This window comes from Pinus tabuliformis, chromosome 8 (assembly GCF_031772625.1).
Source record: "Pinus tabuliformis cultivar Carrire ecotype Pingquan chromosome 8, CPIR1, whole genome shotgun sequence".
NCBI lineage: Eukaryota > Viridiplantae > Streptophyta > Pinopsida > Pinales > Pinaceae > Pinus > Pinus tabuliformis.
Window position 1 is genome coordinate 1,557,735,368 of NC_142294.1, and position 23,076 is coordinate 1,557,758,443.

The 23,076-nt window shown below is 40.7% G+C and overlaps 1 pseudogene across 1 annotated transcript; it reads left to right on the top strand.

Moving 5' to 3' along the window:
- The first annotated feature begins 3,627 nt into the window (after positions 1-3,627).
- On the top strand, positions 3,628-6,391 carry LOC149241907 (phosphatidylinositol 4-kinase gamma 6 pseudogene; annotated as a pseudogene). Its single transcript, XR_016245666.1, has 2 exons — positions 3,628-3,860; positions 3,961-6,391. The product of XR_016245666.1 is annotated as a phosphatidylinositol 4-kinase gamma 6 pseudogene (transcript).
- Positions 6,392-23,076: the final 16,685 nt, after the last annotated feature.

Sequence of the window (23,076 nt, forward strand, 5' to 3'; positions counted from 1 at the left end):
TTGCAGGAATATTGGATCAGATCACTATGAAGAATCCGATCACATCCTCTAACAAAAGCCCTAACGCTCGCTATATGCATACATATGTGACAGATAAAGTCTTCTAAAGACTTATTGCTTCCATCAATTAAGCTTTGTTTTAAACAGAATTGTCCCTGTTTTCTCAGTGGTCCACGTCTTCCTCTTCGCCCCGCTTTGGATTCCTCCTTTTGACTAAGGGTGCTGGATGCTCCTGCATCAGACTCCTGAGGCACAAAAATTTATGACCTCCTGGTCATATGCTTCTCCTTGTCCTTAGCAATTCTACCCACTGTTTCAGTGAAACTGCTTTTATGATCTTTGTGAGCTACAACCAATCATCTGCAGTAACAGTCTCCTTCTGCTACATGATACCTCACCAAGCTCTCCTCATTCAGTTTTTTGGCATCCTTCAGGTTCTCTCCTCTGGAACCATATGAGCATTCCATGCTCTAGGTTTGCTGCAATCTTCTCACCTTCTGTTGTCGTTCTCTGTGCGACAATAAGACCATAACTCTCTAGCTCTATCAACTGTACCTCTTTCTCCTCTGCTTGCACTCCTTCTTCCTTCTCTTAGGAAATTCTTTAATCTTCCTTTACACACAGAATCTTCATCTACTCTGATACCAAATGATGGAAAGAGAATTTGGAGTTTAACCAAAATCCCTTTCCTTTAAGAAATTGGTCCTGAGGCTTGTGGGTTATGGCCCACAAAGCCTATTGGAAGCGTTTTTAAGGCTATAAGCCTTTGTAATCGGACCACAACATTTATCGGAGCCATCTTTACACTATCGGAAGCTTTATACTATCGGAAGCATTCTTGAGTCTTTTAAGCCTTAAAACCCTGGCTACACATTTACCGGGGTTCCCTTTAATAATCCGAAAACATATATCTTAATGCAATACACAGGAAATAATGTGGCTGAACACATAAGCCGGATCTGAAATACCATTAACCCGACTACATAAATCGTCGGGTCCACACTCCATAACCTTTTCACTGCACTGATCTCTGCCTTCTCCGAAACTCCGACTACCCGATCGTCGATTGGTCTATCAGCGACATCGCCACATCGCTCATCGGCCATCGACATTCCATCGCACCACCGCTATCTCTTGAACTCCCCGATTTGTGATTAGCGATTTGATCGCAACCGTCGATCCTGGTCTGATCCGACGGTTGTCGTTCAATCGCAATTCGCGATCGCATCATCATTTCGCTCCATTCCGATATCGTTTCAATGATTCCGCCAATGTGATATGAGCTCTCTGCTCCTCTACAATTTGATCCAGATCGTTGATCTAACAGATCCTGTGTATCGTTTCTCCAGCCTCCTCTTGGACTTAATATCTTTCAATTGATGGATTTTACGCCTTTCCCAGGCTTTCCTTTGTCACACTCCGTCAACACACGACACAATAGTTATATATATATATAACAAAATTGAAAGGGAACATACTACACAGACACGCAGGAAACCCACAAAACACATATTTATTATACATAGCATAGTTACAATTCTAAGGCATTTCAACCTTAGCACGGGTTTTCCTCCTGATTACATTGTGAATACTCTGTCGACACAATTTCTACCTATTCGCTCTCTATATCTCTATCTGTCTTATTACATATATTTATAGAACACGCAAGTTCATCGTTGCAGGAATATTGGATCAGATCACTATGAAGGATCCAATCACATCCTCTAACAAAAGCCCTAAAGCTCGCTATATGCATACATATGTGGTAGATAAAGTCTTCTAGAGACTTATCACTTCCATCAATTAAGCTTCGTTTTAAACAGAATTGTCCCTGTTTTCTCGGTGGTCCACGTCTTCCTCTTCGTCCCGCTTTGGATTCCTCCTTTTGACTAAGGGTGTTGGATGCTCCTGCATCATAAAGTGCCTTGAGAAAAGCTATCAGAGGAATATCCAGTTCAACATTAGTGACTTTGATATTATGCATTATAGATTTTACTTCTGATGTAAGAGCAAGAGGATCATTATTTTGTAATTCAAGGGTGAAGAGTTTAATCATGAGTTGAACAACTTCAAGTGCAGAGTGTGAGTCATAGAGTTCCTTCAGTTTTTGTAAGGCTTCGAAAGCATTTGAAAATGGCGAAATATGGCGACTCACCTCTTCATTTACTGATGCTGCAATCAATGCATAGGCCTTGTTGTTCTTATTTTCCCAAATGGCGAACTCCTTGTCTGAGGTAGGCTATTCTGGTTCTTTGTCTCCGTCTCCAACACACACTCCTTTCCACAACTCATTGAAAATGAGGGTGTGTTTTATCTTCCGGGACCACTCAGGATAGTTCTCCTTGCCAGTGAGAACTACTCCCACAATAGATATGATTGAATGCATTGTAAAATCTGTGTACTATGGGAAAAAATACTTCTGCTGCAAAATTTTACTCCTAAAAAAAAATCTGATTCTGATATATGAAGATAGAGGTATTATGTGGGGAAGGTGGTATTTGGGGAAGGTGTTATATCATGTTAGACAGCGTTATTATGATGGAAACCCAGTTGAAATAATACCAAAAGGGAAACGCAGTTGAAACAATATAATGTAAGCTGAAATTTGGACAGCGTTATACTATCTCTACAAACTGCGTTAACTTGTGGTAACCATGGAAGGAGAATTACGTTATACCAATAGCGTTATACCAACAACGTTCAACTTAATATAACTTGGAGTGTCATACCTTCACCCGCATACCAGAGTTGATTTGGGCTCTAATCCTTTTGCTGCTCTGTTTGGACAGCGTTATACTGGAGTCGAGGTATGGAGGAGGGCCGTGGAGTCGTATGGGAGTAACGTTCACTGTGGACCAGCGTGATGCCAAGCATTCACCGTGGACCAGCATGATACCAAGCATTCACCATGGAGAAGCGTGAGCGTTTTGGATGAATGACGATCCTCCTGTTAGCCCAGCTCTGTGGGGTACAGTTTTATGCTCTCGACTCCTTTCGACTAGCTCTCATGCATCTTAACATGTCATCAACGTTAGCTTGAATGAGCAATGCCAGGAACCCTCGCAACATATTAAAAAAATACATATCAGTCGTTTAAAGGATGCAACAGAACGTGGGTTTTGAGATGCAATACAGTGAAGATAGGCAACAACGCTGAAAGGCCTAGAAAATGCCTTGAGTGTGCACTAATGATTCTACTAGATTTCTCCAATATACCAAGCGTTACACCAGATTATCATGCAGAGGGCAGAGAACTCAATAATATGGCAGATTGCAAGAAATGCAGGACAAATTTCTGAAAACAATGGCAGAAGGGAGTTACAATGGCAGACTGCAATGCCAGAAATGGAGCTGGCTCTGATACCATGTCAAGCCAAGAGGTAACTCCTCAAATCAAATCATATTATTCATTCAGGTTGTTCATTATTATATACAAGAGGGAGTGACTGTTCATTTCATCTCCCGGTGACTCTCCATCTTTTCTATTATTTATTTACATTAATTATAGTTGTTCACCCAATCCCTATGATTAGGTGTCAACAGTTTAAAATAATTCCAAAGACTCATCTGCCAATGGTAGTAAATCATGAAATTGTTTTGTTGTTTCTTCTAAATTGGCCACTAAGGGGAATAAAGAATGTAGATCTTTTGTTTAAAATAATTTCAACGACTCATCTGCTTTTCATTCACTTAAATTTTATAAACATTGGTCGATCTTAGTTATTGGAAATTTCTAACAGTTCTGGTTGTGAAAACCAGTACGGATTGGGTTTACTTACAACAGAAAAGCTACGGTGAGATCATTTGTGAGAAACGAAGTTGACAATGTCGATTCTTTTGGTTATTGAATCGATTTTGAGGTTAGTTTTCTTTCCTCGTGAATGAAATCATATTTAAATGTGCTTAACTTTCTTCTTTTTCATTTTGAACCTAAACCGTGATTGTTTTCTATGTTTCTAGGTAGTGGATGCATTTAGAGGAGTTGGTTAGTCAGCGCACATCTCCAATGTGAGAGTAGAGGCATTGGGATTTTATATTTTATGCCTTCCAACAAGTATAGTCCAGTCCAGTACAAACAGAAATGGCTTTTGTTGTTCTCGATGGTGCCGTTAATAGGCAATATCATGGCTTTAAGAACATGAACTGAAAGAACATAGGGAGGAGGTGTGCATTTGTTCAAACAGACACAGGAAGTGTATTCAGCATTGAACTGGACAGAGAAAACAATGTGCACACGCTTAAAAAGAAGATGCAGATGGCCTTGAATGTATCCACTGACACAGTGTTGAAGAATTATTTGAGTACAGTGCGAAGCGATGCTCCTCTTCCTCTTACGAGAGAGGCTCACTATAACGTTGTTCATCTACACCTTGTTTGCATCCCATCATTGATGGTCGGCTGCAAATAGATAGAAGTGGGGCTGTTAATATTTTGGAAGGAAGGTACTTCACAAAAATTAACAAGGTGGTCCAGGACGTGATAAAGGCAGTTGACCGTGATGTAGACCCAATCCTTGTTCAAGGTGGGCTGGGTGGGGCTTACTATTTTCGAAATTACATAGGTGGAGGTGTCGCTATCGTAAAACCAATAGATGAAGAGCCCTTTGCTCCTAACAATTCAAAAGGATTTGTTGGCAAAGTTCTAGGGAAACCTGGTTTAAAGATATGGGTTAGAGTTGGAGTAACAGGTACCAAAGAAGTTGCAGGCTTGCAGCATATCTTCTAGATCATGTTCCCCCTATTGTGCTTGTCAAACTAACACATTCAAGTTTTAATCTAAAGTGACTACAAGAAAGAAAATAAGAGACAGGTTGTCAGTAAGATTGCATCGTTTTAGCAGTTTCTCCCAATTGATTGTGATGCAAGTGGACATGGAACATCTAGTTTCCCAGTGGCTGCTGTACATAGGATTCGAATACTAGATATTTGAATGCTTAATACTGACAGACATGCAGGCAATTTTATAAGAAGAATTGAAAATATTGGAAGATATCCCCAAGCTGGAGGAGAATCCGTTGATATTACACCTATGTATCATGGCCTTTCCCTCTCAAAAAGTGTGGAGGATCCCTACTTTGAGTGGCTCCATTGGCCTCTGGCTTCTATACCCTTCTCAAAGGATGAATTGGAATATATTTATAAGCTTGATGCCATCAAGGATGCAGAAATGCTGAGACGGGAGCTATCCATGGCATGAGAGACTTGTTTAAGGGTTTTGATGTTGTGCACTATTTTCCTAGAAAAGGCTACTGAAGCTGGTCTTGTCTTGCAGGAATAGGTGCAAGTATGAGTCGTGAGTTTCATCGAGTAGAGCAGGATTCCAATGAGCTTGAAGAGATTTACATGACTGCTGTTAGTCAAGTGATTTGTAGGTTGGAGGTTGATCAAGAAATGTATATTGTTAAATCTAATGGAGAGGATATCGTTCAAAACCTTCTTCGGCAGAGGAACATTTACCCAAAGAATTTCAATTTGATATGGATTATGAAGATTATTAGGATTTTAGTAATATGAACTATGTTATCTGTGGTTGGGTGAAGGAGTCCTGTGGCAGTTTTAACAACAGCCTCGCTTCCATGGCAGCAAATGGTTTTAACTAGTTTCTAAATGTTCCTGACTTCAATGGAGTGCCAACATTGTTTCCAAGTTTTTCCTAAACAAGTTCTGAAAAAAATGATATGCAAATTCCTCCTATTTCATTTGGGACACCTAGAAATTCTCGAGGAGCAAATGGGTTTAACAAGTTTCTAAATGTGCCTGACTTCAATGCCAATGCCAATGCCAACAGTGTTTCCTCGTTTTTTCTTAACAAATTCTGAAAGAAATGATCTGCAAATTCATCCTATATCATACGGGACACCCAGAAATTGTCGAGGAGGTATGTGGTTCCCATTTGCAACAAACTGTCCTCCAAGAACTCTCAGAGGAGGATGTCGGAGTCCACTTTCAAAGCTGGAAGAGATTTCACTCCAGATGAAAATGAAATGCAGAACCAGTTCCAAGGGTGAATGCAAGAAGGCTCTTTCAACCATAAAGGTAGGAAAGGGCAATTTCAACCATAAAGGCCCTTTGTCTACAGGGCTCTCTTTATCACTGAGACGTACCAGTTACTCAGAGAGAAACCAGGGTTCTAGTAGACAAGATGTCTTGGCTGCTGCTGCTGCATTCCAAAGTGGGCATGAGTAAAGTGCAGTGACCGGAAACTATATTAGAGTTTTAGATATGAGTTGAATATTTTCAGGAGCCGCTACCAGATGCTTTTGCTTCAAGGAACATCAGTATTTCAAGCCAAAGACAGAGTCTTGGTACTTAATGGCATTTTTTTTTTTAACATGCGCGTATCTAAGGCTTTTGAGTGCTTTTCTGACGGAGAGTTTTGGGAACCGTCTGGTAGTTTCTTGCGTCCTTGATGCATTATAATGGTATAATGGACACTATCTATTGTATATTTTGTGGCCAAACTTTTTATTTCCAATGCATTTACTTGCAAATATGACTAATATCCTAACCATTGCTCGTTGATGAATCGTTGTAAATATTTCAGTTGACAAATGTCATGATTGAGGTGCATATTTTTAAGATGGTCATTGCAATTTTTATAATTCTCTTTCGATGGACCGAAATCAGTGGTGGCTTGGGTCCCATTTGTTCATTAATTGTCTCAAGAAGCTCAAAATTATAGATATTTTATGTAAGAAGATCAAATTTATAGATATTTAATTAATTAAAATTTCATTTTTTAAAGTATTTCGCAAAGTGGCAATGTGATTCTTTATTTTTTACAAATTATTAATAAAGTGGCAATGTGATTCTTTATTTTTTACAAATTATTAATAAATTATTTTTTACATATCGTTAATAAATTAGTTTAAATTATTTTTTACAAATTATTTTCCAAAAATGAAAATGTGATTCTTTATTCTTTACCGATCACTAATAAATTCTTTTAAATTAACAAATTTTATAAAAACAATAATTTTAAAATTATTATTTTTTAAATAAACCAATGAACAAATCATAAATAAAAATAGCACATTTTATAAAACTATATATATATATATATAATTTTTATTTTTATTTTTTTAAGTTAGGTTTTAGAGGAAATAGTGATATGGTGTTCTATTAAGGTACTTGGTGGTGAAAAAGTTATTCTGTGGGTAACTCTAGTCATACTAATAATTGGTGTGGTTTATTATAGAGATTATGATTTTGATGACTTAATTGTCCTTAAGTCATGAGTAACTAATATTAAACTGATTAACATTTAAGTAATTTTAATAACTTAAATGTCCCTAAGTCATAACTACTTGAACTACAAATTAAACTTGACAACCATCTCAAAATACACATTATTTATCAAACCAAAAAATTCCATATCCTAAAAATTTATTTTCCCTTTTCTGTAAAATATAAAAATTCTTTTCTATCATAATTTTATAAGCATATATCAAAACATATATTTATAACCAGTTGCTTTTATAAATATTTTTAAAACTCATGTTTTTTATCATCTAAATTCAAGCTATCTAAATTAAAGACATGTAGCTTTTGTAAATAATTTTTCAATGGTAATTTGATAAGTATATATCAAATCGTTTTTATAAATATTTTTAAAATTATTTTTTCTATGTTTTTTAAATATTTTTAAATACATTTGTTTTTTTAAATATTTTTAACACTAACTTCTCTGAGTTTTTTTATTAATTAGTATTTAAAAAAGTTAATTAAATAAATATAAAAAAATCATTTAAAATTTATAAGTAATTTTTGTAAGATGTGAAATAATATACAAAATTTACCATAAATTTTATATTTTATTAATAATTCAAAATATTTAAAATAACCAATTTTAAAATGAAAAATTATTTTAAATAACTAAATTTTATCTATATAGAATAAAAAATAAAAAATAAAAAATAAAAAATAATGTGATAGCTAAAATCCATATATTTAGTATGTTTTTTTGGAGATATGAAATTGTTAATTGTTTTATTGGAAAAATGTATAATTATAAGTAAATATAATAACATTTTAAGTGAGAAAAGATGAGGAAGTTGATATTGGTTTTTAAATAGTGACATAAAGAAATATTTTAAATAAAAATTAATTAAGTTGATAGGCTTTTTATGGTGAATTTCTTTCTCACGACAGTGTAGTAGATTGACCGTGGGCTTCCAATTTGCGATTTGCTATACTCGAGGTTCTTTGACATGACTGTGGAACCACATCACATGCGCCTGGGCCTTTATAACATCGCGGAATCACAATCAACGATTCCACATTGTAGAATTTAGTTGCAGTCTCAAAACTTGCGATCTTCGATGAGTGACGTGGCCTGATCTACGTGGAGAGGAAATGAGTGAAGCCCCAAATCAGAGCCCTCTTGTATGGTTCAAGCGGCAACCATATCTCTCACTTGGTTAGGAAAAATCCATTTCATTAACCCCTAATAATTCTTCGTTTTGCAACCCGGAAAAGGATAACCAATGGAACACGCGAAACGAACAGACGTATCAAGCGCTGGTGCCACCTAACCCATAGGACAACCATTACTGTACTACTACCTAAGCTTCAAGATGGAAGAAGCACAAATCTATCCATCTATTACCATAGATAAAACCGGGCTTGATCATGCTGGATCTCGCTGCCGATAGGACAACCAATGAATGCTCCTAAGCTTGGAATCTCTTGCAGTGGTTGGAACAACGTGCCCGTCCGTTTGGGTCATTCGCCCCCGCCCCCCCAAAACAAGATTTCCCGCTTTCAGCAGTTCTCCCATACCCTACCTAAGCTACAATATTGGGCTATTCTGATTCTATGGAGCTAGACCATAGGCTATTCTGATTCTATCTGGATAAGATAGATATGGATGGATCTGGCCAATCAGGATTCTCTCCCCTAGCCAAATAAATCGCTACCCTTAGCTTTGCCATGATCAGACAAAACCTAGGCTCACCAACATCGAAGCTAGGATGGATCTGGCCAATCAGTACGAGAGGATTGGGTAGGCCCCTCGACAATGCCTCGTTGGATCGAACATCTTCTTCCATGAGCGGAGGTGGGTGCAGAGGTGTAACCTTGGTGCACGGCATGTCAATTTGTCGATCGTCGATCACCTTCTGCGTTTGGGCCTTGGTGACCGTAGTTTAGACCTCATATTGGAGCCCTTCAATCAGAGGTTTCACTTTGATGCACAATACACTTCAACTTGCGATCGTTGATCTCCCATACATGACGCCATCACTGCCACGTATTTTCCATGTGTCACCTTTTGAATAATGCCACGTGTCACCCTTGATTCCTTTGAACTCTTTGTAACTGTGGTGCTAGCCCTGAAATCAGAGCCCTAACTCTATCGGCGATTCCCAATCAGAGGTGTAACCTTGGTGTACGCCATGTCAATTCATCGATTGTTGATCTTCGATCACCTTCTATGTCTAGGCCTTGGTCTTGTCGCTCTTCACGTGACCGCAATCTAGCCCCTATATTAGATCCCTTCAATCGGAGGTTATTAATCATAGGTTTCACTTCAATTGACAAATCGCCTCAACCTTGGATCACTGGTCTCCCATACATGATGCCATCACTGCCACGTGCCGCACTTTTGAATAGTCCCACGTGTTGCCCTTTTTTGGCCTAGTGTGAGCCTTGAAACTGTCGAATCTGCCTGCCACATGTCAACCCTATTGGCACGTCGTGATGATGTCAACCTCCCCGTGTCACTTATCGCAACCAATCGATGCCTGCAACGCGCCCCTAAATGCATCTAGTCATTGTTTGTCGTGTGTCTCTTATCGGATCCAGTCTTTTTGCTGCCACGCGTCCCTTTGGGAGGAGAGAGAAAAGGCTCGAGGTTCTCTACTTTTGAAGACAAATCCTTTGTTAATTTGTTATCACCCATCTCGACACTTTAACACTAGTGGCCCATTGTCGATGGTTTCCTTGCATATCGCAACTCGCATATCGTAGCTCGCAATATAGGCACTTTTAAGATGTGACTAATTCTCGGAAAGTTTCACTTGAGAGCAAATGTGATGTTCTATTGAATTGCTTTTCATACCTCTGGAGGGTCCAGATATCGGAAGGAATAACAATCTCCGAAGTTAGAAGTCAAAACTTGAAAAAGCAAGGCATTTGGAGGCCGACAAGGATCGCTAGATATCTGAAATAGATAAGGCACTGACACCTCGGACCTGTGGGACATCCATGCTAGTCTATTGATCGGATGAACCTCTTTATAATAGAGTTATATCGGACTAATAACATCGCGGAAATTCTTTTCAAAATTTCTAATACATGTAGCATTGGTCCTGTATAATAATAAACAAATATCTAAATTCTGAATCTTTGAACTGTGTTATGGACCTCCAACCACTAATATGCAACCCCGATTGTTTTATCATACCAAACTTAATTGTGAAATCGTATCTGCCCCTTATCGTAGCTTTTGGAATACGACCTTCGATAAGATCCACTCTCTATGTAGGTATCTCGCTCTCGCTGTCTATTTTTATTCAATAATTACCGTTGGTTAGCCGGCTATGTGCATTTACTTCATTTTATTCTCACTCATATGAAGATCACATGTTTTACGCCCTTGTATAGAGGCAAATTAATATGATTGATTGGCCTTTTTTTCCCACAAATTTCCAAAATATTTCTTCTGGTGTCAAGGTTTCAATGCCCAAAAACTTCGATATATATTTAATCAATATGCCATAGTTTTTTAACGATTACAACTTAAAACCTCTACGCACATCTTGGTCTCAGCGGCTACTCTATTCGTTAATCTAATTAATGGATCAACCATTTGTGTTTACTTTCGCTTTATTCTTGCTCGCACGAAATTGACATGTTTTATGCCATGGACACTTTATTATATGTGCTTATTCAAATGTGCCACATTGATATTCTGGAGCGGACCTTCGACTTGCAAGATTTCGAAAAGGATCCTTCTCATGTCAAAGTTTCAAAATCCTGAAACTCCCATATATATCTAATCAATATGTGACAATTTCCTTTGATTAAGGTTTGAAACTTATCCACACATCATGACGTCGAGGACTGTTCTATTCAATAATCTAATTAATGACTCGCCTATGTGCATTTATTCTCACTTTACTCTTGCTCGGACAAGCATCTCTGTCATTGGTAACCCCGCAACCTCTACCACGTGTCTTGACTCTGATTTATTGGTCCCTCTGCTTAGTTGGTAGATGGGCGTGTGCTCTATTTAGCCTCTTCACGTCGCACTATTCTGTTGATTTTTCGAGTTGCATTTTATGTTGTTGTTGTTGTGCTATTGTTGGTCTCTTGTTGTTGCTATTGCACATCATGTTGTTATCTTCAACCAGATAACTACCCCAGATTTTCAATAGCAAACAGGTGAGAATCGAGAACATGCTAACTATATTGTCTTCTGCACTCAAATGGCAAGTATCAATGTTTTCATAATGTGTATATAGCTTAGAATACTATGTGTGTTGTCACGACGCGCAACACACCCGCCTGTAGAGTTTCTGAAACGCCATATATAGACATCCAACTTTCTATGCTAAAACACATTAATTTTCTTTTCCCCTTGCATTTGACTATTATCAAGAATCTAAATTGTAAATCTCTCTTCTTTCATTTGCCTCCAAGTATGCCAATCTTGTGAACAACTGTGCTCATTGTTTTATTTCCGCTTCTCTTCCAATGTTGAAAACATTTTACAGGGTTTCACCTTTCAGGACAACGCCTTTCCTCGTCATCATGGAAGTTTCCTTGACAACGAATGTCATCACTTCGTTGCTCGTTGGCTCTACAACGATCCAACCATCTCTCCAGATCATTGAACTCGAGCTTCTTGCTTCCACAAAGACATCGTCCCAATGCTATCGTATTTATCTCTCCAACAGTACCTCTCAGCACAAAACTTTGCTTTTGTCTACTTACAATGGTCATGTTGTCTTTGGTGCCCTCCAGTTGGGCTCGATTATCATTCTCAACGAAGTTAGTTGCACTTTTTTGCAAAACTATGCGTATGTTCACTCTTCACCATATTCTTGTGCATGGATGTGCCTATGTTATTTTATGCAACTGATCGATAAGATTGCGAAACACACAGACAATGAAGCAGTAAAAGAAAACATAATAGACAACACATATAAACACAACAAGTTTAATAAGGAGTTCACCTAATACTCCTGGGCTATGTCTCCTGGTCCAACCTTCAGTGATGGCCTCTCTATTATGTCTTCGTAGCAGAGTTTTTACAATAGTGAGCTCAATTTGAGTCTCACACAACAGATACAAATCATTAAGATTGTACTTGGATTCCCCAAGTATCTAGAGTACACGGGCTCTCCTTACTAACTCTTGACCTCTATTGGTCACAGTAGTATGAGCCCAATCTGAGACTCATACATGACAACCATTATAGAGGAGTGCGCTTGAACCTCCCAAGCCTTCTCTGGAGTACACAAACTCTCTGTCTCTTTGTCTCTGTCCTAACTCTGGTTCGATGCTGCCTTCGCTTCTATAGGTCAGCTCAACTCCTTCTCTTTGCTTTTGGCTTACTGCCTACTGCTTACTGCTTTTCCTCTCTCTCTATCAGTTTGTGGCTTTAAAGCCAATCTACTTCCTGACTGTTCGTTTCCACTTTCCGGCTTTCCAGTTTCCCTGCCTCTGTCTGTTTGAATCCCTCTGTCCTGCGTAATTAGTCATTGTATAATTGTTAAATTGGAAACTAGGGCAAAACTCCATGTGGGTCGGCTTATATATGGTAGCTAATATTTTTTTATTGGATCCCTCTCGTCGAGAGGTGTAGGATTGATCCAAAGATCATCCGATTCCGATAAGTATTTATGGAGATATGAATTTATTTTGATTATGGATTTATTATCTAGCCGACCAACAACTTGAGTAGGCTCAAAAGCCCAATAGACGTGTCTATTCATCATCCACGTTTTAGTATAAATTGGTGAGGATTTGAAGTCATTTGGACATGTATTCTTGAGGTGATCTCCTCTCCACGTCTGGGTTTTTGGAAGGAGAGAACCAAAAGATACGCTGGCCCAAGGGTGATGCCCTAACCGCAGGAAGCCGCAGGCATATGAGGATGAGCAGCAGACAGAAGTCAGATATACACGCAGGCCCTAATATATAGTGGATTTGGCAACACAACTCTTATACGCAATACGTGAGTTCATATATACGCTGGGGTGTCATGATATACGCTGTCCAGAAGTCAGAATGTATAGTGGATCTGGCAGCACAACTCTTATACGCAATATGTGAGTTCATATATACGTTGGGGTGTCATGATATACGCTGTCCAGAAGTCAGATATACACGCAGGCCCTAATCTATAGTGGTTCTGGCAGCACAACTCTTATACGCAATACATGAGTTCATATATACGCTGGGGTGTCATGATATACGCTGTCCAGAAGTCAGATATACACGCAGGCCCTAATCTATAGTGGATCTGGCAGCACAACACTTATACGCAATACGTGAGTTCATATATACGCTGGGGTGATACGATGTATGTATATGTTGGTCGATGAACAGTGTATGCTGATCGATGAACAACATATGCTGGTCAATGGACAGTGATACGCTGTGACCTATCCGCATCAATATATTTATATTTGCAAGCAAAAAACGCAGCAAGGCATTTATATATCCGCAGGTGATGGTAACATATATGTATAGAGAAGATATTTACTTGCTGGTCATACGCTGTTCAATCAGAGATATATACGCTACTCATGGAATGCAAGTCATAGTCATAGTTACACGCAGTTCAACGCTGTCATGGAACGCTGTTCATAAGGCACTTATAAGCAGTCATAAAGAAAGGAGCCGCAGTCATAAATAGGGAACCCGCAGGAGCCACAGTCACAAAGAAAGGAGCCGCAGTAGGGTTTAACTGCACCTAGTTTGGGTTTAAGGTGCAGTCGCAAACTCATGAAGAAGTGGATGGTGTCACCGTAGTGATAATAGTCTTGGTGATAAGTACAATGGCTCAAGCACTTGTGGTTAAATAGAAGTATAGTAATATGAACCCTAAGTGATAATTGTAACCTGTTGTCTCTCGATGGGTATCATGATGACAATCCTAGCATAAGAAGGAACACGGTCTTAGTGGACTTATCTCTCAATAGCCCCTGTACATATAGAAGCAACAATGAGGATCTCTGTGATGATGTAATGGCTTCAATGGTGCTGCAATGAGGATGACCCCATCAACAACAGAAAGGAGGATTGATATCTAGGTCTTGGAAAGGCACAACGTGTATGGTACAGACCATGGACTTAAAAGATCATGGACATGGGCAGCATGATAATAATCATGATTAGTGCAGCATGTTGCAGTAGTATAGCATGAGAACCAGATGTAGCACGATGATAGGTGATGGAGTCACCTTGGAGAGTCAGTTGAAGCAGAATGTCTTCAATTGATCTCATCGTTATACAAAATACGAAATGATCTATGATAGATCTAGATAAGTCAAAGTGTTGACTTCTATTGTAAATGTACTCTCTCTCTCTCTTTCTCTACTGAACTTTGAAGATAAAGGAAGATTTGATCAAAGGGTTTCCCCACACATTGTGGGGTTTGTCCCTAGCTCGCACCATATCTTGTGTCCTCTTGTCTTGGCTTGTCTTCTGCGTTTTATATTTATGTTCTATCTGCAGTTTATCTTAATGCTGATGTGATTACTAACTGTGAAAATTTAAATAAATTGCTCTAGCATAGAACATACCTAAACTTAACATGGGATCAGAGTTGAGGTGAAGACAATGCCCAAGCAAGAGTGAAAGAGCAACCACCGAAGACAGTTGGGACAAGACAGAAGGATCAATGGGTTCCTCATAATTCACCTAGGGTGGAGTCGAAGCAGAGAATGTTATCAGAATGGCACAGCGGAAGTTTCTGATGGCCCATCTAAATATCACTTTATTGGGAAGTTCGGATCTAAGGGTGGAAGGAAAGGCGGATGCCTTGTTGAAATAAGTTCGACCGTTATGCGAAGAAGTGTCCGAATGGCAGAGACACATCCCTTGATGAAGATAACAATCATTCCTAGGACATCTTCAATGATCAAAGGAATGCCTGGTAATGTAGGTCATCAAGGAAATAGTCGACTCTTCAACGAAAGCAAGGAACCCCAGAATCTCTTTTATGTACCTGATTGCAAGAAGAACCTGGTGTCCATCTCGGAAATGGAAGTCAAAGGTTACAGGGTGGCACTTATCGATGGAAAGGTATGTGTTTGAAAACAGATCTTTCAAATATGTTTTTTAGTTTAGGGTTGTATCAAGTTGCAGGAAGTCCACTGGGGACCATGTCCATTGACTCAGCACCGGAGGTCTGTGAGTCAGAGGGTAACTAGGATTCTTGAATTCAAAAAGGAGCATGAAGGTACATGTCTGAAATGTACCAAAGGAAAATATTATAAGGGGACCATTCCCCTCATGTAGCAAGTCCACAGGCTTGGAACAACCTGAGGAGTTTGAGACTCATGATCGGGAATCTCATGTATACAGGTGGAAGAAATCCCTCTATGGCTTGAAGCAAAACACCTCGGGCCTAGTATGAGAGAATTGATAGCTATCTAATGCAGCTGAGACTCACTAGGAGTGAAACCGATCCAAACCATTACTCGAAGGTTATGGATGATAAACCTCTCGTACCGACACCTATGTCTGACAGGTGCAGACCCTCTCATTTATAGGAGACAGAGGGAGTTGGATTCTGAATGTGGAAAGATAAGCTGCAAGCCTATGACTACCTCGAGGATCTTAACTTTCAAGAAGTTATATGGTAGTGATGTCGGACCTGATTTGGGAAATGCCTCTGAGTTTCATAAACTCATTCGCGTTGATGTTCTTGGAGAACCTCCGTCTGGACATATGTGTTGCAGTTAGCATGGTGAGCTCATATTTGGTTGAGCCTCACTGGATTGGTGCCAAGAATCTTCTGAGATATCTTCAGGGCACAATCTCTCATGGATTGAGATACACTAGCGGAAATATGAAACCACATGACTATTCGAATGATGAGTGGGCAAGTAGTGTGGAGGATCACTAGAGCACTTCTCAGTGCTGTTTCTCTTTAGAATTTGCCTCGATATCCTAGATGTGCAGGAAGCAGAAGTCGGTGACTCTGAGCACCACCAAGGCAGAATATATTGCTGCTATATGGCCTTCTGTGAGGCAGTCTGGTTGTTGAAACTCTTCAGTGAGCTGTTTGTACACATGATGAATAACACTGTGATTCTCTGTGACAACTAGAGGTGGGATTCGATTATTGAGAAATCCCGTATTCAACGATTGCTCTAGCAGGTAGACACCAAATACTGCCTTGTTTGGGATATGGTAAGTCGATGAGCAAGGAGGCTCTATTACATTAAGATGATGTACAGTCGATACACTTTGTTAGAGCCCCGTGGAAAGATCAAATTTGTGATTTTTCCCAAATGACTTGGAGTCGTCAAGAAACCCTTGTACAAGGGTCCTGCATGTTGCATACATTGAGCTCTGGGAGCTCTAGGGGCTTGCGGTTCTTATTGGAGCAACATATGACCACAGGGTGACTCACCCTCCCCTGGTGGTGCGCATTGGAACAAGATGATTCGCTCTCTTGTGGAACAGGATGATTCACTCTCCTGTGTAGCAGGATTGATGTGTTCTCCTGTGAGACCTGGATTGATGTGTTCTCCATGGCGATTGTAGCAGGATTGATGTGTTCTCCTGTGAGGCCTGGATTGATGTGTTCTCCATGGCGATTGTAGCAGGATTTATGTGTTCTCCATGGCGATTGTAGCAGGATTGATGTGTTCTCCTGTGAGGCCTGGATTGATGTGTTCTCCATGGTGATTGTAGCAGGATTGATGTGTTCTCCTGTGAGGACAGGATTGATTAAGTTCTCCTGTCGAGGCATCCTACCCATGCAGTCTAAGACTCATGGGAAGTACCTCTGATCTGATCAATGAGTAGGGAAATGAAGTTAGGGACCATAGTAGTATCGATGGATGCATCATTGTATCTATCATACTCCCTATGCTAGGATGACCTCAATTGATCTGGGATCAATGATACTGGTCTGGGACCAGTGGTAGGAGTTGTACATACTATGACGCTAACTTCGGGTTGGCTGAGACTGGTCTGGGATCAGTGGTACATACTCCAATACTGACTTCGTGTCAGTGCAGGATTGGTCTGGGACCAGTGAGAGTCGTACATACTATGACGCTGACTTCGGGTCGTTGAGACTGGTCTGAGACCAGTAGTACACTCTTTGAGCCTGCGATACTGGTCTGGGACCAGTGGTAGGAGTTGTACCTACTATGACACTGACTTTGGGTCGGCTGAGACTGGTGTGGGACCAGTGGTACATACTCCGAGAGTGACTTCATGTCAGTGCAGTACTAGTCTAGGACCAGTGAGAGTGATATACACTATGACGCTGACTTCGGGTCGGTTGAGACTAGTCTGAGACCAGTGGTACACTCTTTGAGACTGCAAGACTGGTCTGGGACCAATGGTAGGAGTGGTACTTACTATGAATGTAGAAATTTTGAATAATATGACACTTATTCACAGATATTATCCTGATTATACACTATTGCAGAATACATGCACAATACATAATCTCCTCTACGTTGATCATCAATTTAGCAGCATCAAAAACAATGAAACATCAATCGCATGCACACATTAACACAATATGTAACTCGGGGAAAGCTTACAGCTGAAAACCCCACACTATCTGTATATTAATGATTGAGAACATGTAACAATACATAGTACAATACTCCTCACAAGTATACAACACTATCTCCACCTGTTACACACAAAAATAGCTCAGATATGAACAAGTCACAGGTTCAAATCTCCTTCGCTACTTTGCCTGCCTCTATTGCACAATGCTTGGTGAAAATCACGTGAGCACAGGCTATTTCACTGGGCATATACTGCGCAATCCTCATGGGCATACTCAATACATTGATTGTGCAAGATCTCATGCACAACTATAGTCACAACTGATAGCAATCTAAACCTCTAACACTTGTCTCCATTAAACTGTACATGCACTGACATGCAACTGAGTTAACTAATGTATTCTTTAGTTGCTTTATGAGTTAATAATTAATTCACACAACTCATCACTAGTCTATTTGCAGTTAGACTAATTACAACTAGTTCAACCAAGTCAAACTGAACACAACTCCATCAACTCCACATCCTACTCCACCAAACTCAACTGCTTGAGTTCTAACTGAAGTCCTGCATGCAATAGCTCAACTGACCCACAAAGAAAGCGTATTTCCTTCTGACAGCTGCATGTACCACATCTGTAGCTCAAATTGAAGTGCTCCAAGAGGATAAGATAATGTTTATAGTCCAAATATTATTATGAGACAATAATATTCGACTGTTCTATTTTTAGCTTGGCAGTATAAAAATAGAAACCTGCCCATATGTCTAAAAATAGAAGTCCATATATTTTTACCAACATGACCAATCATCCAAAAATAACATACTGCAACTCATAGACCATGATCCATATGTCTAAAAATAGACATAGTCTAAAAATAGACTTTGCGCCAAAAATACCCTGCGGGCCCACTTAGTGAAGGCGACTTCTTTCCACTAAGCTCCATCATCTTGTTGCATTTTCAACACTCCCTCTCAACAAGATATGGATTATCAGCAACCCCTATCCTGCCTCGGTGGTATTCGAATTTGCTCCTGGTGAGCGCCTTCATCAAGATATCAGCATCCTGATCCTCCGTTGGAATGTATGAAAGTAACATGATTCTCTGCTGCACACAATCTCTGATATGATGGTACCTGATGTCAATGTGCTTAGATCTATCATGAAATAAAGGATTAGCTGAGAGTTTAATGCAACTTTGGTTATCACAGTAAATCACAGTAGGCTCCAAGTAAGAACCGAACAAACTGACCAGTGTCTTCCTCATCCATATAGCCTCGCATGCAGCCAAACTTGCTGCCATATACTCGGCCTCTGCTGAACTGAGTGCCACGGATCTCTGCTTCCTGGTGTACCAAGAAACTGCTGTCGACCTGATACTAAAGACCCCTCCTGATGTGCTATTTCTGTCTATTGGGCTCCCTGCCCAATCTACATCCATGAAGCCACATAGCTTCACCTCATACTCCTGTCTGTACCACAATCCATATCCCGATGTGCCTCTCAAATAATGCAATACATGCTTGCCTGCCTTTCAGAAGAGCTTGGTTGGCTTAACCATAGCTTGTGAAAGCTGGTTAACAACATAACATATATCGGGTCGTGTATTGACCAGATACATAAGCGACCCCACCAATTGTCTATAAATAGTGGCATCCACTTCTTCTGTTGAATTGGCATCCTCCTTTCTCCAACCTCCAGGAAGAGGAGTATCAACAGGCTTGCAGCCATGCATGTTGAACTTCTCCAGTATCTCCCGAGCATACATACCCTGAGAAACAAATAGTCCATCACTGCGCTGCCAAATTTCTAATCCCAAGAAATAATGAAGGAGGCCCAAGTCCTTCATCTCAAACTCCTTAGCAAGATCATCCTTGCATGAAAGTATCAACAACTCATCACCCTTTAGAATCAAATCATCTACATAAAGTATAATGATAAGCAACTTACCCTCCACCATAATCTGGTATAGGTTAGGATCCGCCTCGCTCTTGGAGAATCCAAGTCCGGTGAAATAGTTGTCTATCCGTGTGTACCAAGCATGTGGTGCTTGTTTCAACCCATACAACGCTCTCTTGAGCCTGCACACATGCGACTTGCTGTTGAAGATCTTGAAACCTTCGGGCTGCTCTATGTACACCTCCTCCTCAATGACTCCGTTGAGGAACGCAGTCTTCACATCCATCTGATGAATGTGCCATCCCATCTGCGCTAAGAGAGCAAGAATCGTCCGTATGGAAGAATACCTTGCAACAAGTGCAAAGGTCTCCTCATAATCGATCCCCTCTATCTGTGAAAAGCCTCGGGCAACAAATCTTGCCTTGTACTTCTCTAAACTCCCGTCAGCTGCCTGCTTAACTTTGTAGATCCATCTCGAACCCACCACTGATTTCCCTTCCGGTCTAGGAATAATCTCCCATGCACTGTTTCTGACAATCGAATCATCCTCTTCCACCATGGCATCTACCCATGCGGGATCCTCCACAGCTTCCTCGAAAGAGGATGGCTCAGTCGCAACACATTTGCTCACAAGAGCCATGTATCCAGTGTACCGATCAGGTGACTGTCTCTGTCTGCGTTGGGCTATAGGTGGTCCTACAACTTTCTCTGCATCTTTAGCCAGTCGCTCAGCTTCTGTCAAGCGCTTTCGCCCTCTGATGGTTGGCACTGCATGAGTGGTCTCTTCCACTCCATGAACCTCGTCCTGTGGCTGATCCACGTCCTGAAGCTCGTCTTTAGTAACTAATATCTCCTCATTTGCATGCAAGTGTGGCTCCCTCTCAAGCGAACACTTCATGGCTTTCTCCTCCTGAAATTTTATATCTCGTCGCACAACAGTCTTACCACTGTCTAGAAAATACACACGATAGTTGTGGGGCGTATCAATGTACCCCACAAATATCCCAACCTCTACAGTCGGCTCCAACTTCTTCCTGGCATCCTTCGTCACATGCATGTAAACGTTAGCACCAAAAATCCTCAAATGAGAAAGATCGGCCTTCTTACCAGAATAAGCCTCCTCGGGTGTACTCATGCCAAGTATCCTGTGAGGACAACGGTTCTACACATATATTGTTGTATTGCATGCTTCCGCCCACAAGTGAAGGGGTAGGCTCTGATCATGCAACATTGCCCATGCAGCACCCACGATTGTTCTGTTCTTCCGCTCAACAACCCCTTTCTGTTGTGGGTTATGGGGAGCTATGAGCTCTCTTCGAATCCCTTCTGCACTGCAGAAATCCTTGAACTCGCCAGAGATGTATTCACCACCATTATCGCTCCTAAGAGCCTTCACCTTCTTCCCTGACTCCTTCTTGACCAGTGCTTTGAACTCACAGAACTTTGATTATGTCTCGCTCTTCTTTTGCATGAAGAAGATCCAGCACTTACGAGAGAAATCATCAACAAAAATCACATAATACCTGTGTTTTGCTGTCGAAGCAACTGAGAAAGGTCCACACACATCTGTGTGAATTCTCTCAAGGATCGTCATGGCGTGACTATCCTTCTTGTGAAAGGTGGCTTTCACAAACTTTCCCAAAGTACACCCCTTGCACTGATCTGGCTACGCAAGAGTGCCTTTAGAAAGCCCTGTAGTGATCTGTTGCAGTATCTTCAAGCCTCCATGGTGAAGGTGACCCAATCTCCTGTGCCACAGCTCGCCATCATCCCGGCTCACCAATCCCTTTGCGTTGCATGCCATTGATGCACAACCATCTACATGCAACTGATAAAGGTTCCTCACTCGAACCCCTATCTTCCGGGTTTCTCCAGTTGTCTTGCTACACATGAAATCCTTTCCCTCGCTGAAAACAACATCATATCCCTTGTCTTCTAACATCGCCACAGAGATAATATTCTTCTTCAATCCTGGAACATGCATCACTTCCTTCAATATGAAGGGTTTACCAAACTTCCTCTCAAAGGAAATGGTATCTATACCGGTCGCACTATATATACCATCATCGCCCATCTTGATGTGCACTCCAAGATCTTTGTCCTCCAGATCAGAAAACAAATCTCGATCTCCTGTCATGTGAAAAGACGCACCACTGTCCAAGAACCACACCGATCCCATCACACTTGAAACCAAGCATGCGATCAATGAAAAATCAAGCTCAAACTGCAAGGCTAGAGCCTCTCCTGCTGTAGATCCAACAGCTTGCTTGTTCTTCTTCTTCTGCGGACAATTAGTGGCATAGTGTCCGTGCTGGTGACAGTGAAAGCACTTCACCTTGGACATGTCCTGCTTCTTGCCTTTCGCACCAGACTGAGAAGCTTTCTTGTTCTTCCCCTTCTTTGCTTTGGCAGCCAAAGCGCAATTTTCTTCATCAGTTCCCTTTGATGAAGATTCGTCCCTGGTATTCCGCCTGATCTCCTCTTGCACAAGATCTGACCAAAGTCTCTCCCATCCTGGAAATTTCTCCCGACCATTGACAGAGTCCTGATAGGAATGCCAACTCTTCGGAAGACCAAGGAGAGCCAAGCTCACCAAGTCCTCATCATCGACAGTTACCCCCACACTTCCCAGCTCATCCCGACACTAAGTGAACTTCGTGAGATACTTGGGCATACTGTCTCCCTTCTCACATTTGATGTTTCTGAGTTTATCTTTGAGCGCCAGCTTCCTCTAATCGCTCTTGCTTTGGAATAGATCTGTCAACGCTTTCCACATCAAGTATGGAGAAACCTTTCCATGCAGGCTGGACACAATGTGATCCTTCACGCCATCCAATAGAATCCTTCGTCACTTTGCTGTCTTCTTTTGCCAAGCATCAACTTGCGCAGTATCAGTAGGCTTTGGGACCTCAGCCTCTATGAACTCCTTCAACCCATTATCATCCAACACTGCCTCCATCCTGTCCTTCCATGCAATATAGTTCGAGTTGCCCTCAAGAGCATACTCCAATCGCAATCCGTTGAAAGACATTGCCACGTTGATACCAAGAAAACACTGCTGCAAATTCGAATTCCACCAGCTCCAAACTCAACTGCCTCTGATCTAGAATTCGTGAGAACAAAGTATTTCTCATACAGAGATTGACTGTATGGGCTTTTACCGGATATCTCACCTTCCAAAAGAAGGATGAATCCAGAGGCTACCTGGCCCGATTACAGACTCTGCCTGAAGAAATAGAATGTAAACACTTTCTGAATAATAGATCTGATGATCAACAACTCTGATACCATGTAGAAATTTTGAATAATATGACACTTATTCACAAAGATTATCCTGATTATACACTATTGCGGAATACATGCACAATACATAATCTCCTCTACGTTGATCATCAATTTAGTAGCATCAAAAACAATGAAACATCAATCGCATGCACACATTAACACAGTATGTAACCCGGGGAA